This window comes from Schistocerca serialis, chromosome 5 (assembly GCF_023864345.2).
Source record: "Schistocerca serialis cubense isolate TAMUIC-IGC-003099 chromosome 5, iqSchSeri2.2, whole genome shotgun sequence".
Classification (NCBI taxonomy): domain Eukaryota; kingdom Metazoa; phylum Arthropoda; class Insecta; order Orthoptera; family Acrididae; genus Schistocerca; species Schistocerca serialis.
Genome location: NC_064642.1, coordinates 690873716 through 690891223, shown reverse-complemented (window position 1 = coordinate 690891223; position 17508 = coordinate 690873716).

Here is a 17508-nt window from a genome sequence, read left to right as displayed (position 1 = left end):
TGCTTCCGTGCATAGCTAAGTACAGTAACCTGTGTCTCTGTTGAAGTTGTTTTCGCAAAGTCTGATTTCAACAGCTTTGATCACAGAGTCCCAATAGTTCGCAGTGTGAGCAGTTACTCTTGTTCGTTCAAACAAAATCTGCTGTTTGAACAAACGAGAATAAGTGCTCACATTTCGCATTCTTTGGACACTGTGATCAAATAAGCTCTTGAAATCAGAAGCTCGGAATTTCATCCGAATATGACACGGCCAGTGACCCAAGAATTTGTATGCAAAATCGATTCAAATTTACAAATAATTTGACAATATTAGTCCACTTATCGGTTATACGTTGCACCCACTCTGGCCTGTGTGCGTGCACTGATTCGGTCGGAAAAGGTGTCATAAAGTCGTAGCATACTCTCCTCTAGAGAGCTAACCAACAGCTGTTGTAACTGGTCCTTGGCATCCTGGATATCAGCATTGGGACAGTTTACGTCCGAGCTGATGCCACACATGCAATATTGGGGGCAGATCTAGGGCTACTGATAGTCACATTTGTAACTCAACATCATGCAGACATTTCATAGACACACGTGTCATGTGTGTACGTGCATTGTCCTGTTGAAAAATTGATAGTGTCGCATGAAGATGCAGGATGTCCGTGACGCACTGTTCTGTCGTCAAAGGCTTGAAGACATCTCCCATAGCTCCCCACATCTTGACGCCATGAATAACACAGCTGCGACTCTCCATACCATTTCAAAAACCGGACCTCAAAAAACGTCGCTGCCCTATCCGCCGACGGTGATTACTGGGATACTGCAGAAACGCGAGTCATCACTAAATACAATGCGATACCATTCATCAGCTTTCATGGTTCCTTCTCGCGTCACCATCCAAAAGCAGATGTGTGCGTAGTGGTGTTCACGGCAGCCTACGCATGGGACGCTAATTCCACAGTCCGGCTGCCCCTAGTCTCCTACCAATGGGGCAAGATGACACAGGATGTTGCAGGACAGTCCATGGCGGGCGCAGATGTCAAGGGGTTACAATGTTCTTGAGTCAGAGACGGTCGAATGGAACTATGACGACGAGTATACCTGCCTTCACTTTCCTATGCAGTCCAACTCCGGGCACCGGACCAGTGTCTCATATTAACGCCCCTCAAAAATGGATACTCCATGACTCGACCACCCTATCAGTAACAGATCCATGATGAGGCTACTTTCAAACTCCGCCGGATACTGATAATGCTGTTTCACACGCGTACGCGGCATCTCCGTGTGCTTCACAGTGATCTTTCAACATCTGACGTTCTTCACGCTCCTTCTATACCCTACCAGTCCCCTTAAGTAATAACACTGAAGGAAAACAACACTAACGCCCTCTGGTGGCTAATCTCTTACAATAAATTGCAACTGTAATACTTTACATACCCACCGATGCTGTGCACATTTAGGAAGTTACAACAATATAGGATATAATGCGTGCTCCAAAACTAGCTGTAATAAAGTAACATATTTATATATATACTCGGTCATAACCGGTACCAAGCCAGCAAGGAGGAGTCATACCTCGTAAAGAAACCTTGGTTCACCTGGCCCAGATGATAGTACCTTGTCAGGGCCCCTTGCCAGCGTAACGGTCAAGACCTCAACGGCAGTGAAGGCGGAGACGAAGAGCATCGGTACGGCGCTGCTGGTGGTCGTTCAAAAAGGGTTCAAATGGCTCTGAGAATTATGGGACTTAACTTCTGACGCCATCAGTACCCTATAACTTAGAACTACTTAAACATGACTAACCTAAGGACAACACACACATCCATGTCTAAGGCAGGATTCGAACCTGCGACCGTAGCAGTCGCGAGGTTCCAGACTGTAGCGCCTAGAACCGCTCGGTCACACCGGCCGACCTGGCGGTCGTGCTTTTAGGGTTAATATAAGACATAACGAAAGCAAATCCAGACTCGTCTGAACCCACAATGGGCGGCTTTATGACCAGTGTCTGTTCCCCATGTTAGGGGCGACTGCAATAATTGCTCCAGGAACTAGTTCTAATAACCCTGTGGAAACATGGGACAAACAGTTATAAGCTATCATGATTCGTGGCAGTAATAACAACATCACCCCAGGTGGTACTCAGTCAACCCGCCAACAAGCGGCAACAGGGTTCAAAATGGTTCAAATGGCTCTGAGCACTATGGGATTTAACTTCTAAGGTCATCAGTCCCCTAGAACTTAGAACTACTTAAACCTAACTAACCTAAGGACATCACAAACATCCATGCCCGAGGCAGGATTAGATCCTGCGACCGTAGCAGTCGCGCGCTTCTGGACTGAGCGCCTAGAACCGCTAGACCACCGCGGCCGGCGGGCAACCGCGTCTTCGGAGTCTAGGGGAGATGGACAGTCACGAACAAAGCGAAAGTCTGAGTTCTCTGGCAGAGTTCCATACAAAACTATCACTTATATAGGCACGTTTAATATCAACAATCTAATTCAACCGGGAAAATTACACAGATTAATACAGGAGTTAGATTGACAAAAAAATACAGATTTTAGCCCTTCAAGAAACACGATTCACAGATGAAGCCACAGTAGATAATGGAAATTACCGTATCTTTAAGTATAAAACAGAAAAACGTGTTACTAAAGGTGTTCCGCTTCTGGGAATGGCTGCTGTCATAATAATAAAAAAAAAAAATAACAGACCTCATAAGAGATGTGTGCCCCATAAGCAACCGCTAACAAGAAATATACCTTCATTAATGTTCTTGCCCCCACCAACATAGCTAACAAAAAGTATCCACAGACTGCAGAAATTCTGGACTGATCTTGAGAAGGTGATGGCTAAAATTCCAAAGCAGAACATTAAAATCTTATTGGGTGATTTGCTCAGATAGGCAAAAAAAAAAAAAAATAAATAAATAAATAAATAAATAAAAATAAAACAATACTGGAAAACTGTAGGAAAATATCCCGCCCATAAATTGGCCAACAAAAATGGAAAAAGGTTTATCGAACGATGGCAATAAAATAATTTTAAAATCATGTCAACATCAATGAGGAGGAATCCCCGAAGACTAAAGACCTCGAGATCCCCAATAAAAGAGCTCAGTGAATATCGGATTTATCATGTTGCCATTTCGTATACTCTACAGAAGGAAATTCCTGACATAAAAGTCCTTAGAGATGCAACCATAGATTTAGATCACTATCTAACACGGATAAAAATGAAATTCACCCCAAAGACAGTTCACGGCAAGAAAGTGCACCAGCAGAAATTTGACACCAGAGGAATAAAAGAAACTAAGCTTGGAGAAGAACGGAAAAGTCCAAGCAGATACTTGGGAAAAATTTACCAGTAAAATAATACAGAAGACTAAACATTTAGCCACCCAGGAGAAAAACACAAAACATCCACGATGAGATAGAGAAATTGATGAAGCTTTGGAAAAAAGGAAAAGGTTTTTCTTAACTGTAACAGAAAGAAAACACCGGAAAACCTTCAATACTTTTATGAAACTAGAAAACAAGTGGCGAAAACCATTAGGCACAACAAAAGAAAACACCTGAAAAACCAACTGAACTTAATCGAAGAAAACTTCCGCAACTACAATACACAAGATTTTTATAGAACTTTTGCAGAAAAAATTAGCGGATACAGCCCACAAAATTTATTTTTCAAGATATCTGATCGAAAACTTGCACTCACTAACTACGAAACACTCCATAATTGTCTAAAACCACCTTCGAGGTTCCCTAAAGAAAGACCTACTTACACGCACGCTGAATGATCCCCACCAACACAAGAAGAAATTCACAAACACATTAAATTAAAAAAAAAAGAACATCTGCTGAAGATGGGATTATTACTGAGCTACTGAAAACTCTAGAGCCAAGTTCTCTGAGAGTTAACACAAATAATTTCAGATATTCGAGAGACAGACAAATTATCCCAGGAATGTAAATGTGCGCTTATTCATCCACTACACAAAAAAAGGAGACAAATCAGATGTAAATAATTATCGAGGCATATCCGTACTTAAGATCGCATACAAATTTCTATCAGCCTGTCTTCTTCAAAGAGCAAAAGAGCAATTGGAAAACAAAGTTGCTGAATACCAAGGTGGCTTTCGATCCAGTACATAGTGCACAGAAAAAATTTTCAATCTAAAATTAGAAACAGCCCAATAATTTGCACGTTTGTTGACGTGGAAAAGGTATACGACTCAGTTGATCAACAAGCACTTTTTGATATCTTTGAAGAAGAAGGGTTAGGTCCAAAAAACCGCAACCTCATCAAAGAAACATTGACCGATATTACCCAAGGTGAAATTTATGGGTGAAATATCAGAGCTCTTCCTGATCAAAACTGGCGTCCAACAACGTGATGGTCTGTCTCCTCTCCTATTCAAACTTGTGCTGGACAAGGTCATCGGCGAATGGGAAAAGGAATTGAAGGATAAAAACTGCTGAAAACCTTTACAGATGGAACGTGTCGAGGATGACATAAGAATTTCATGTTTAGCTTTCGCTGACGACTTACCCTTACTGGTGGATGATGAGATAACAGCAATCGAACAGTTTGATGCCCTTAAAGAGTGTGTGGAGAAACCTGGTCTGCAAATATCTTTCATAAAATCTGAGTTCACCGTCATAAAAACTGACACCCAAAAGTTGACTACAAAATACGGTCGTATCAATAGAGTCTCATATTTTAAATACTTAGGTGAAGTCGTTGAACCAACGGGGCGAGAGAAAACAGCACATACGCCTACAAAAACTAAAGAGAGCCTATGGAAGAACCTACAAGGGGTACAATAAAAAATTCTTGTCGAAAAACGCTAAAATTGGCACTAAAATAGGCTATGTGATCAAATTGCTGAAAATGACTTACAAGTTCGTGGAACCGTCCATTGGTGATGCTGAAATTCAATATGGTGATGGTCACTCTTAGCCTTGACGACAGCTTCCACTCTCGCAGGCATACGTTCAATCAGGTGGTGGAAAGTTTCTTCGGGAACGGCAGCCCATTCTTCAAATAGTGCTGCACTGAGGAGAGGTATCGATGCAGGTCGGTGAGGCCTGGCACGAAGTCAGCGTTCCAAAACATCCCAAACGTGTACTATAGGATTCAAGTTAGAATTCTGTACAGACTAGTCCATTACAGGGATGTTATCGTCATGTAACCACTCCGCCACATACCGGGCATTATGAACAGTTATGAACGGGTGCTCGATCGTGTTGAAAGATGCAATCGCCATCTCCGCATTGCTCTTTAACAGTGGGAAGTAAGAAGGTGCTTAAATCATCATTGTACGCCTGTGATGTGATAGTTCCAAGCTAAACAACAAGGGGTCAAACCCCCTCCATGCAAAACGCGACCACACCGTAACACCACCGTCTTCGAATTTTACTGTTGGCAATACACACGCTGGCAGATGACGTTCACCGGGCATTCGCCATGCCCACGCCATGCCATCGGATCGCTACATTGGGTACCGTGATTTGTTACTCCACACAACGTTTTTCCACTGTTCAATCCTCCTATGTTTACGCTCCTTACACCAAGCTTTGTTTGGCATTTACCGGCATGATGTGTGGCTTATGAGCGGCCGCTCGACCATGAAATCCAAGTTTTCTCACCTCCCACCTATCTGTCATAGTACTTGCAGTGCATCCTGATGCACTTTGGAATTCGTGTGAGATGGTCTGGATAGATGTCTTCCTATTACACAGTACGACCCTTTTCAACTGTCGTCGGTCTCTGTCAGTCAACAGACGAGGTCGGCCTGTACGCTTTTATGCTGTACGTGTCCCTTCACGTTTCCACTTCACTATCACATCGGAAATAGTGGACCTAGGGATGTTTAGGAGTGTGGAAATGTCGCATACAGACGTACGACACAAGTGACTCCCAATCACCTCACCACGTTCGAAGTCCGTGAGTTCCTCTGAGCTCCCAATTCTGCTCTCTTACGATGTGTAATGACTACTGAGGTCGCTGATACGGAGTACCTGGCAGTCGGTGGTAGCACAATGCACCTAATATGAAAAACGTATGTTTCTGGGGGTTGTCCGGATACTTTTGATCACATAGTGTACAGTAGTAAAACCTGAAGTACTGTATGCCAGTGAAACCCTGGCAGTTCACATGAAAGATGACATAGAAAACTTATTAAAGGAAGAAGTAAAATCACCAGAAAGATACTAGGGCCAAAGAAAACAGAAGAGGGCTATACACTACAATCTCGTAAAACACCTAAGAAATTGTCCAACCTTGCAGCAGACATTAGAAAAAGACTATTAAAATTTTATGGGCACGTCTCTAGGCTTCGCAAACTTTCCCTGTTCGCTGACGCAATTTGCAACCCTCTGCCGGAAGAGGGCTCCGAATTGTAGCTGGTAAAGTGGCGGTGTGCAACGTAGCTATGTCGGTGCTTGCGAAACAGCGTGCTGTAATAGAGTTTCTTACAGCAAAGAACGTGCCTCCATACGAAACCCATAAAGGAGTGAAAGCTGAGGACGGTGACGATTTTATCGATATCAGTAACGTGCGTCGTTGGGTTGTTTGTGGTCTTAATCAAGGAAACGGTGATGCTAATCTCAAGTGTGTGTGACAGAGATCGGACTGGACGACCACGTACAACAACCGAAGAGACTGATTGGAATCGGATTGATGAGCGTATAAGGTAAGTGTGGCTCTAAGGTAAGTGTGGCATATGGCGAAAGCGTGTACAGGCCATCACTGGAGAACTCCGGTACAGAAAAGTGTGCACGAAGGGTGCCTCGAATGATCGCTCCTGACACACCAATCATCAGGAAAGGCTGTGGCAGCTATCCACTAAATTAAAGCCGATGTCATTAACGTCAATATACAGCAGGATTTTGCAACATTTATTATGTACGAACATTATGAATTACTTCGAAGAGAACGATCTATTGACACAAAGTCAACACGGATATAGAAAACATCGTTCTTGTGAAATACAACAAACTATTTAGTGACACGAAGTGTTGAGTGGTACTGACAAAGGATTTCAAATTGATTCCACATGTCTAGATTTCCAGAACGTTTTTAGCACTCTACCTCACAAACGGTTTGTTACCAAATTGTGTTATTATGGAATATCCTCTCAGTAATGCGACTGGATTCGTGATTCCCTGTCAGAGAGATTACAGTTCGTAGTAAGTGATAGAAAGGTACCGAGTAAAACAGAAGTGATTTCTGGCGTACCCCAAGGTCGTGTTAAAGGCCCTCTGTTGTTCCTTATCTATACAAACGATTTAGGAGACAATTAGAGCAGCCATGGTAGGTTGTTAGCAGATGATTCTGTCATTCATCATCTAGTAAAGTCATCAGAAGATCATAACAACTGCTAAACGATTTAGATAAGATATCTGTGAAGTGCGAAATTTGACCCCAAATAATGAAAAGTCACCTACATGAGTCCTAAAAGGAATCCGTTAAACTTCGGTTACACGATAAATGAATCAAATACAAAGGCCGTAAATTCAACTAAATACCTAGGAATTACAATTACAAACAACTTGAACTGAAAAGAGCACATAGAAAATGTTGTGGGGAAGGTGAACCAAAGACGGCCATTTATTGGCAGAACACTTAGAAGATGCAACAGTTCTACTAAATATACTGCCTATAATACCGTTGTGCGTCCTCTTTTGGAGTACTGCTGCGCTGTGCGGCATCACTACCAGATAGGACTAACGGAGTACATACGGAAATTTCAAGGAAGAGTAGCACGTTTTGTACTACCGAGAAATAGGGGAGAGAGCGTCACGGACGTGATACACGATTTGGGGTGGACATAATTAACACAAAGGCGTTTCTCGTTGCGAGGTGATCTTCTCACGAAATTTCAATCACCAGCTTTCTCTTTCGAATGCGAAGATGTTTTGTTGACACCGACGTACACAGAGGGAAAGGATAATCTTAATAAAATAAGAGAAATCAGAGCTCGCATGTAAAGAAGTAAGTGGTCGTTTTTTCCGCGCTCTCTTCGAGACTGGAATAAAAGATAATTATTGTGAGGGTGGTTCAATGAATCCTCTGCCAGGCACTTAAGCATGATTTGCAGAATATGCAATTAGATGTAGATGTACAGGAAACAGTCCAGACTGGACATCTGCCGACAATTTATTTTGGATTTTATGCATGAAGGTGATGAGTTTCTTAACAATATTATAACAGGAACGCGATGTGACGGGAACGCCGTTGAGAGAAGCGTGACTTTCCCAGTCATAGTAACACATGCCATTCTAAAAATACTTCCATGAAGGGCGTGCTAAAAAGTAATGCCTCCGATGTTTATGTGAAAACTCATAAAGCTTTTTAAATAAAACAAATTTTATTAGCTTCCTGCATCCTTATTCTTCATGTTTACATATTTATTTCTAAACGTATTAAACCTGGCGATGAACACATTCCTCCCAACGAGAGACCTGTTTGTTGATAATGTCACTGTAGAATGTTTGACTTCGTTGGCGCGGTCACAACTTCGCCTCTGGTCACACCGTATCGTCACTATCAATGATAAGTCCTCGAAGGCGTTCTTTAAGTTTTGCAAACACCTGAAAATCGGATGAGGCCAAGTTGGGATTGTATGGAGGCTGATCGATGTCATGCAGTTTTTTTACGCTGCAGAGGGGGACAAGAAAGGAGCTACCAAGAGAGCATTCTCGAAGTGGTAAAACAAAAAACAGATCAGAGAATGCCGGTGGCCCCTGGAAACGCTATCTAAACGTCGAGGGAATTACAAAGAACAAGCAAGACATTTTATCGACACTCAACGCATGAATGGGACGTATTAAGCTCTCAAGAAACTCACAGAGGCCAGGAAGGAAAATCCACCCAAAATACAAAGATAAAAATTAGCTGTGGCAACACCAAACCCCAAACGCGGCCGCGCCATATTCACTGTCCAGACACGATCGTGACCTATGTCGATAAAACTGCAAATAATTGCATTGAAATATGTGGAAACTTCACAGTCATATCCGTGTAGAAACCTACTCAAGAAATATTCACTTTCTCACAATTAAAAAATTTTAACAACCAAAATACCAATAGTTGATTTCAATTGCCACAACATCAGCTGGAACTACAACGAAACAGATGAGAACGGATGCATGTCTGAGGAGAGTGTAAAGACATGTGGCCTCTCTGTCATTCACTCTATGCAAATTTGGCTAGGACACTGATAACTGTATCACCAACTCTAAAGTACAAGACTGCTGTATTTAAATGGTATATCAACCCATTCCCTAGCATAGACCAGTTGGGATACGGATGTATGATGCACTTAAGACCAGTACTGTGCCCGATAAAGCCATTTTGGGCCTTACCCCTACATCGTAAAATTGCTATGAATTTGTAAAAATATAGCAAAGAATTTCGAAACAACACATACCATAAGGCTGCAGACACGTTCATTAGATCTCTCATACAGATCTAAGCAACTCCCTACGAAATATGATAAACTACACAAAAGACCATTTTAATGAAGAAGCCATAGTATGCAGCATAGTACTGAAGGAAAGGCTAAGTGAAGCGAGGCAAATTTGATGGATCGAGATTTTGCAGAAGATGGACATGTCACATAGCAGCAAAATAGCGTGGAATTATATCGAAAATCTCAGCAGTGATTCAACAGGCACCCAGACAGTCTGCTGAGGCAGCACCCAACCAAATGGCCCACCAACTGCTCTTGACTGGAAAGTCCAATGCAAAACACCAAAAAGTAAATATCATTGGGTCTTCCAATAGGAGACTCATAACACAGGCCAAAGATGGAAAAACTTTTTGCTGAAAATATATTATTCTTATGTTTTTTAGGGTGGGAAATCCAAACATGATACTTAAAAAACTGTATCAGCCACCATTTCTTCACATTTTATAATTTAATTTATTAAATTAAGCACTTTTTAAAGAATGCAACAGCTTATATATAGTTAAAATAATTTGAAAATGAGGTTTAATGAATATAGATGACGTTGTTAGGACTGCTGTAAAACATTTGATGGCAAAAAGAGTTCGATCCTATTTTTGCATTACCAGATGGTGTTCTGTTTACTGTCAACCTAACCTCACTTTCTCGTTTCCTGTTCAGGTTCTCAGTACAAGGTAATCGTGGTTGTAAAAACTCTGCTGACAGTTTTTGCTATATTTGTGGTTAATTTGTGATTAAAAAACACCAAAGAAACTTTAAAGACTTTGTGAAAATGGTTTATCTATCATACTTTCTATCTAACTTTGCTGATCAAGATAAATCGTGGGCGCCGCATAAGGTACGTTATGTGTGTGTTGAAGATCAGAGAAAATGGTCCAAAAAGAAGAAAAAGGCCTTTAGATTTGTTGTTCCTGTGATATGGAGGGAGCTAAGAAATCATTCCAATGATTGGTACTTTTGCATTGTTGATATTACTGGTCATGATTAGAAAAACAAGAAGGTAATAAACTACCCTAACCTTCCGTCCGCCATCCGACTAGTAGCGCATGATGTAGATTTTCCGGTTCCTGAACCACCAGATGATTTAAATTCTACTCCAACAGAAGTATTTTCTGATGTACAATCTGATTTAGATGAACCAGATGATGATGAATTCCATTGTAATACAGAAAGTCTAGAGCCCGAACTGTTTACTCAGATCAAGCTTAAGGATTTGATTATGGATCTGGGCTTAACGAAAGAAAAAGCTGAAATGCTTAGCTCTAGATTAAAAGAACTCATTGGCAGGACATTCTGTACATGTGAAAGAAAGCTATGAAAACCTAGGAACAATGCTAAATAAAATAAGCTATTCTGCTTATGGGTGAATGACATGTGTCAATCAAAAAGTAACATGCATAATCCTTGGTCAGCAAGGTGGCTTTACCAACTTTCCATGTTTCTTGTGTGAATGGGACAGTAGGGCTAGGGATCAACACTGGTGCAAAAAGAACTGGCTTATGAGGGAGTCTTCAAAAGCTGGTGAGAATAACATTCAACACATAACCTTGTAGATCCAAAAAACGTACTCCTACTACCTCTACATATAAAGCTAGGCTTAATGAAACAGTTTGTAAAGGCTTTTCCTAAAGATGCGCCATGTTTTAAGTATTTCTGCCAAAGGTTTACACACCTTTCAGAAAGTAAACTAAAGGAAGGCGTCTTTGTCGGACCTGACATTAGAAAATTGATGTTAACTTTGAATCCACAATGACCTTAAATGAGAAAGTAGCATGGGTATCATTTAAGCACGTCGTTCCAAAGTTCTTAGGACATGAAAAAAGGTACAATGTTAATGAAGTTTAAAAATTTTGGATGTTTAATGAGCCTGAAAGTTCACTTTTTGAACAGTCACCTTGATTACTTCCCGGACAATATGGGAGTTTTTACAAGAACATTAAAGTGAAGGAAAAACGCTACCAAGCCCGCTGGAACACCAACATGATGGGGGGCTACTGTTGGTCACTTCACCGAGAAGTTCAGCAAGCGACTCATCTTAGAAAAAGCTACACAAAAAGCTTCCAAGAAACAAGAGAAAGAATATAAAAACCAATTCCAGTTGACAAGTGAAACCTCTATTAACACATATCATTGTTTTAAGTAGCTTGCTGTTAATACATACCATGCTTATGTTGCAACATGGCGTTTCATTAATTTCCCCATTTACCGTATAGCATAGGATTTTTATACTATATTAGCGTATTGCTCGAAAAATTTGGGTAATTCAAAAAAACTAAGACTACATTTGAATTCAGTTCATAAAAATCTATAAAGATCAGCTTTCAGATTAATAAAAGTTTTTCAAAAAAATTTTTTCGTTGGCCTATGTAATTTCTCAGTGCCTTAAAATTCAGCCAGGGACAGTATAACATGAAAAACGGTAAAGCGGCTGCGGGGTATGATACGTGCACAGAGCAGATCAAACATTTTATCCTGAACGCCAAAATGTGGACCCTGCCGCTCTTCAACCATTGCCGTGAAAGATCCCGAAGATGTGAAGAATGGCGAGAATCGCAGCGCTGCTAAAGACTAGGAAAGAACCAGACTCACCAAAGAACTATCGACCTATATCACCTCTTGGTCACCCGTGCAAATCATGTGATTTATTTTGAACCTAATGGCAGTTTCTATCGATCTGAAACTTACAACTCAACAAGCTGATTTTAGACCTGGCAAAATATGCACCAGTCAAATTCTGGCCCTGTCAGAACACATAGAAACAGCATACTAGAGTAAAAATATTGTACTGGTCGAACTCAGCTCTACATAAGATACAATCAACCATTGGTTGCTCTTACAGAAATTCTATAACTAAGTGAAAGTTTATCATTTTCTTACGATTAAGGAGTCTCTCTTATAAAATAGACGTTTTACGTCGTTCTCGATGGAAAGAAGGGCTGATGGAGAAACGAAGGAAATGGACTGGTCAAGGGAGGCTTTCCCGTCCACTTTGTTTTCAATCGAAACGCTAACGACCAGCCAACAACAAATCATTATAAGTACACTACTGGCCATTAAAATTGCAACACCAAGAACAAATGCAGATAAACGGGTATTCATTGGACAAATATGTTATACTAGAACTGACATGTGATTACATTTTCACGCAATTTGGGTGCATAGATCCTGAGAAATCAGTACACAGGACAATCACCTCTGGAGGTAATAACGACCTTGGTACGCCTGGGCATTGAGTCAAACAGAGATTGGATGGCGTGTACAGGTACAGCTGCCCACGCAGCTTCAACACCATACCACAGTTCATCAAGAGTGGCGTATTGTGACGAGCCAGTTGCTCGGCCACCACTGACCAGACGTTTTCAGTTGGTGAGAGATCTGGAGGATGTGCTAGCCAGGGCAGCAGTCGAACATTTTCTGTATCCAGAAAGTCCCGTACAGGACCTGGAACATGCGGTCGTGCATTATCCTGCTGAAATGTAGGGTTTCGCAGAGATCGAATGAAGGGTTTAAAGTGCCGTCAATGTGAACAAGAGGTGACCGAGACGTGTAACCAGTGGCACCTCATACCATCACGCCGGGTGGTACACCAGTATGGCGATGACGAATACACACTTCCAACGTGCGTTCACCGCGATGTCGCCAAACACGTATGCGACCACCATGATGCTGTAAACAGAACCTGGATTCATCCGAAAAAATGACGATTTACATTCGTGCACCCAGGTTCGTCGTTGAGTACACCATCGCAGGCACTCCTGTCGGTGATGCAGCGTCAAGGGTAACCGCAGCCATGGTCTCCGAGCTGATACTCCATGCTGCTGTTCGTGCAGATGGCTTTTGTCTTGCAAACGTCCCCATATGGGATCGAGATGTGGCTGCACGATCCGTTACAGCCATGCGGATAAGATGCCTGTCACCTCGACTGCTAGTGATACGAGGCCGTTGGAATCTAGCACGGCGTTCCGTATTACCCTCCTGAACCCACCGATTCCATATTCTGCTAACAGTCATTGGATCTCGACCAACGTGAGCAGCAGTTTCGTGATTCGATAAACCGCAATCGCGATAGGCTGCAATACAACCGTAATCAAAGTCGGAAACGTGATGGTACCCATTTCTCCTCCTTACACGAGGCATCACAACAACATTTCACCAGGCAATGCTGGTCAAGTGCTTTTTTGTGTAAGAGAAATCGGTTGGAAACTTTCCTCATGTCAGCACGTTGTAGGTGTCGCCACCGGCGCCAACTTTGTGTGAATGCTCTGTAAAGCTAATCATTTGCATATCACAGCATCTTCTTTCTGTCGGTTAAATTTCGCGTCTGTAGCACGTCATCTTCGTGGTGTAGCAATTTTAATCGCCAGTAGTGTATTTCCTATATGCAGATGGCTCTCCAGTCAAATCCTAGGGGGAGACTTTCGAGGAAGTAGAGCAGAAGCTGGAGAGAGCACTCAGAGTCTTGCCAGAAAGCTATCAAAGTAACTTCCTTAAACCAAATCCTTTGAAGTCTCAAAAAAGGGAAAAAAAGCTCTTTCCACCTTCGATCTCGGTAAGGAAAGCCATAGCTCGCTGTTCCCTGGAGTAATACCACACTGGAGCACGCAGATGAACTAACCGGTCAGTATGTGACATTGAAAAGATCTTTGACACAGTCACCACTATGAAAAGACCCGTTAGAAGGTGGCTTCCAGAAATAATATTTTCCGGAAACATGTAAGCAGTAAATGGGGAGCAAAACCTACGGTCCTGAGAACCACCACCCAAGCACTATGCTTCTCCACCGCTAGATACTCCTGCCTGACCGGTGTGGACATGATCGATCCACGCGAAGAATCTTGAACTACAACAGCGTATATGAAACTCACGTCCTACCAAAGCTGATCTTGCGAATCCCGGCTGTCGAAAACTATCTCACGAATTCACGGAGACGCTCAGACAAACCGTCGATGGTCGACATCGTCTTTTTGACACTGAGTGCGCGCCTGGTCCACTGAGGTCCCATTGAAGGTTCTTAATCACATAGATTGAATAACCACCGCCTGGCTATCCACCAACACAGGTAGTACCTGGCAGCTCCACAACAAACTGGAAAACATGGATATCGCTCAAACGCGTCAGAACTGGGGTGGCCTGTGGTGTCACTGCCAGTCACCACACTTGCTAGCTGGTAGCCTTTAAATCGGCCACGGTCCGTTTGTATACGTCGGACCCGCGTGTCGCCACTATCAGTGATTGCAGACCAAGCGCCGCCACACGGCAGGTCTAGAGAGACTTCCTAGCACTCGCCCCAGTTACACAACCGACTTTGCTAGCGATGGTTCACTGACGAATTTCGTTCTCATTTGCCGAGACGATAGTTAGCATAGCCTTCAGCTACGTCATTTGCTACGACCTAGCAAGGCGCCATTATCATTTGCTATTTATCTTGTGATGCATGTACCGTCAGACCGATGTTCACCAATTATGGATTAAAGTTAAGTATTCCAGAAGCTCCGTACTTTTTTACTAGACTCATCTCCTTTAACTGTTCCAGACCTCACGCCAGCCTGCGTGAGCTTAAACGCGTGCCTTTCGAATTCCTCTCCTAGTGGCTTGGCTGTCTTGCCAAGTCACAACATGGCCTCAGTGAAAATAAACATGATCCAGGTACAGTCTTGGTAAAGTGGATGACAACAAGTGCGATTGTGGCGCTGCGCAAGACATGGCACACGTCACGTCCTGTCCAAACTGTCCCCACAGATGCAACCTCGACGGCTTGTGACTGGAAAAGAATGCCAACTCAGACATGAGCGTATACGGATCGGAAAGACTAGGATTTTCGGACACGAAAAAATTAAGTAGGCTTCAGACGGTATTGAAGCTGAGAACGAGGTGCACTTTACACCCATCCAAGAAATGGCGTTATGGAAGGAATAAAGATGATGCAATTTGTTTATTTTAAATGCAAATCCCATTGCGCAGGGAAAATATGCTTGGAGGGATTCCTTTATGTTACTGTATAACTTTGCAATTGTTAGAGTGTCTTGCAATTCATTTAACAAAATGAAAGAATAAGTACAGTGATCGTTAAGAGCTACACATAGACAAGAAAGAGGAAAGCGTTTGGAATTTTCTGCTTGTTATCATCGTTGATCAAAAGGCACTTCAAAATGATGCACCGGATGGTTGTACCTGAGTTGGCTGGCTCTGAGCACTATGGGACTTAACATCTGAGGTCATCAGTCCCCTAGAACTTAGAACTACTTAAACCTAACTACACATAATGCCCGAGGCAGGATTCGAACCGGCGACCGTAGCGTTCGCGCGGTTCCAGACTGAAGCGCCTAGAACCTCTCGGCCACATCGGCCGACGGAGCTGTGTTTGCTGATAGTATAATTTCATAGAATGATTGATTTTTAGTATAAAGCTTCACATTATGTTTACTATTTCACAAACTGTAAATAATTCGCAACGGGAACTATCCACGGAACAAATTTTGGTTTTGGTGCCTTTCATTTCATAAAGAAGTATGGAAATCGGAATCATCATATTTTTTTATGGTAGCACGGATCCACTGCCATCTCCGAGTGTCAATTCTATTTTGTGATTCTAGATTGAAATGCCTGGCTTAACTTGTGTGACAGGACAGCGAACTACGAGATAACCTACTGAAGCCGCCAGACTAAACCCAGTCCTCCGGTAGCTGTCGAGAGTTATTACTGTCGCTGCACGGATCTCTGGCCACATCACAGTTAAACCTGCTTGTATCACGGCAATTAATGTGTAAGAGATTAGCTTCAATACAGCATTGTCACCGTTATACATTGGAAGCACGGAACAAGGTTGCCTGCAATGATGTATCGTATTACACGTTGGAGCATCCGGAAGGCAGAGTACGGCACTCTGTTGAACAAACAAGGCAATATAATACCCTTGCCAACAGAGCTTCGTTTATTCAGAAGGTGGAGGTAGATGCATGTTGGGGACGTTTAGTTATAAGGTGGTAACACCTCTACATGGCAACTGCTGAGTATGAAAACCTCTCATTTGAAGTGAGTTGTCTTTTGAAATGGCAGCATAAAACACTCCTTCTACGACAGTTACATCGGTATAATACGCATTTTATCCCTCGTTGAACTTTTGAACATCGTGACGACTATGTACATAGCAACATGATAAACATTTTTTTAAACAAATGAATGTTTATTTTGTTGCTGCTGAAAACAACCACACTACAAACTTGTTATTTACTAATATCTTGGAAGGTAGCGTCTGAAGACGGGATGTCAAAGGAAGGTTGGTAGCTCGCAACGAAAGCAAAGAAAAGTATTGTCGCTACGTGCCGCATTGACGAATGAGAAACGCTGGCGAAGCCACGCCTCCTAGAGCTTCAGTACAGCATTGTCACCAATATATACTGGAAGCTTCGCTACCCCACCGCACCGCATGGTCTAGTTTTACGGCTAAGAAGTTCAACGCTCGACACAGTTCGCAGTCAACGGTCGAGACGACAGTATTGTCTTGAGTGCGCCACCACTGCGTTAAGCGTTTCATGCAGAACCTCCTGTGAGCATGATGTCGGTTGCTTTTCAAATGAAGAATCTTGTAGTAAACCTGTCTGTTGCAAGTGGTACTTTAATGTTCAGAGACGGTTGTAAATACTCAGAACACTCCAGTGGAAACGAATTGAACAAAATTAAGTAAATATTCATATCTGCATCGTAATGAAGTGAACTAATATGCTATATAATTGCGCAGCAAACAAAAGAACCCACAGCTATGTCGGCGAGTGTACTTTAGTACACCACAACAACGTCAAAGGCAATGAAATACATAAATGACGTTTGCTAAGACAAGAACATCTGTAAGTAGGTTGTTTATGTGTTAGTATGCTGGCAGCTCTACATAGCGCTCCGCATTATTAATTCTGGCAGCGCCGTGCGCACTGTGTAAGAGATTCTGTGGCTGGTCGGCCTATCAGTTGGAGGTGAATAGCTAGGAGTGATGGAGGAAGTGGGTGGCCAACGGTGATGGAGGTTAGAGGATTGAAGTGTTAGCGGGGGTGGACGATCTG